This window comes from Aplysia californica, unplaced genomic scaffold, assembly GCF_000002075.1.
Source record: "Aplysia californica isolate F4 #8 unplaced genomic scaffold, AplCal3.0 scaffold00401, whole genome shotgun sequence".
In the NCBI taxonomy this organism is placed as follows: Eukaryota; Metazoa; Mollusca; class Gastropoda; order Aplysiida; family Aplysiidae; genus Aplysia; species Aplysia californica.
The window spans coordinates 270814-272258 of NW_004797671.1; the positions used below are offsets into that span (position 1 = coordinate 270814).

The 1445-nt window shown below is 44.6% G+C and overlaps 1 protein-coding gene across 2 annotated transcripts in view; it reads left to right on the top strand.

The window, feature by feature from the left end:
- The window catches only part of LOC101848835, a 9741-nt gene that overhangs the window by 1865 nt on the left and 6431 nt on the right, over positions 1-1445 (top strand). The gene's annotated exons all lie outside the window — the stretch shown is intronic.

Consider the following 1445-nt stretch of genomic DNA (forward strand, 5'->3'; position numbering starts at 1 on the left):
CAGTCGATTGCTGGCAGTTGAAGAGTGAGGACGTAGAAAACTGAGTAGGAGAGTGAGTAGGGGAGCTCGGAAATGAAGAACAGCGGGTCACTGGGCACCAGGGGCGCCACAGCGAAAGTAGTTCCGACCGGTGGTCCGGTAAAGTACAATCTTACCAACCAGTGTAGTGTTCACCCTGAACCACAGAATTCTACACTGTGATAACAGATTCTGTACCGTGGACAAACGTTCAATTAAACTACTGTTAGCCTTGTGTGCAATTTTGTCTGTGGGCAGTGGAGAGAGAGAGGAGTAGGCCAAGCGCGAGAACTTCCGGGAAAAACAAAATGGCGACCCACGTAGTTCGGCTCGATTCGAAAAGTTAAATAGCATATAGATCTAGCATCTTTGTAGATGACCAAATTAATTTACTTTTTTTGTGTTTTAACATAAATTTTTAACTTTGTTTTGGTCAATTTGATCGTCCACGCCGATAGACAGTATTCAGAAAGAGACAGAGAGAGAGAGAGAGGGGAGGAGTAGTTCTTACGAGAACTTTTGGGCAAAACATAATGGCGACCACACCGATAAACAGTATTCCAAAATGAGGAAAAACAGGTCTTGTTACACACTGGGTGAGAGTAGCCAACGCTGGCAAGTCTCACCCGGGGTGAGAGGTCGATCGTATTTTTATTCTCACCCTGAATGAGGATAGTCACTTCTTTCCTATCAAACTGGAAACGAAGTGTGTACAGACCCGGTAACGGGGAACAAAATCACGAAGAGTACAGACCCGGTAGGGGAACTCTTTTGTGATTTTGGAAAGTTTCAGTGCCCAGACCCGGTAGTGTGTGTGTGTGTGTGAGCGAGAGAGAGAGATAAGAGAGAGGGAGGAGAGAAGTGCTAGCAAAATGTATATGACATGCCCCAGTAGGCAGGAGGGAACGAGAGAAAGATAGAGTGGGAAATAGGTGGGGAGAAAGAAAGACAGAGACGAACAAAGAAAAAGAGAATGCGAGCGATACACAGAGACAGAGGAGAGAGAGAGAGAGAGAGAGGGTGACTGCTTGATTGAAATGATGTCATTGTTCTTTTTTCTTCAAATTGTGATTCCTCCAACTCCAAAAAGGATGAAAAACGATCGTTCATCGAAAAGACATCTGCAGTCTTCATTTAGATCTAGATCTAGGCTAGCCTCGAAACTAGATCAATGATTTATAAAAATGTCTTTCTGTCTAGATCTAGACCTAGGCCATAGATCTAGAAGAACCTAGGTCTACCCTGAGCCAAGAGGGCGCTGAAACTTTCCGAAATCACAAAAGAGTTCCCCTAAGGGTCTGTATAACTTTGTGACTTTGTTGCTGGTTACGGGGTCTGTATTCACTCCCAACTGAAAATGCTAAGAAATGTGTCCAGCAGTTTCACATATGACGTTATATGTTGCCAGCGCCGTAAAACCCCCCTCC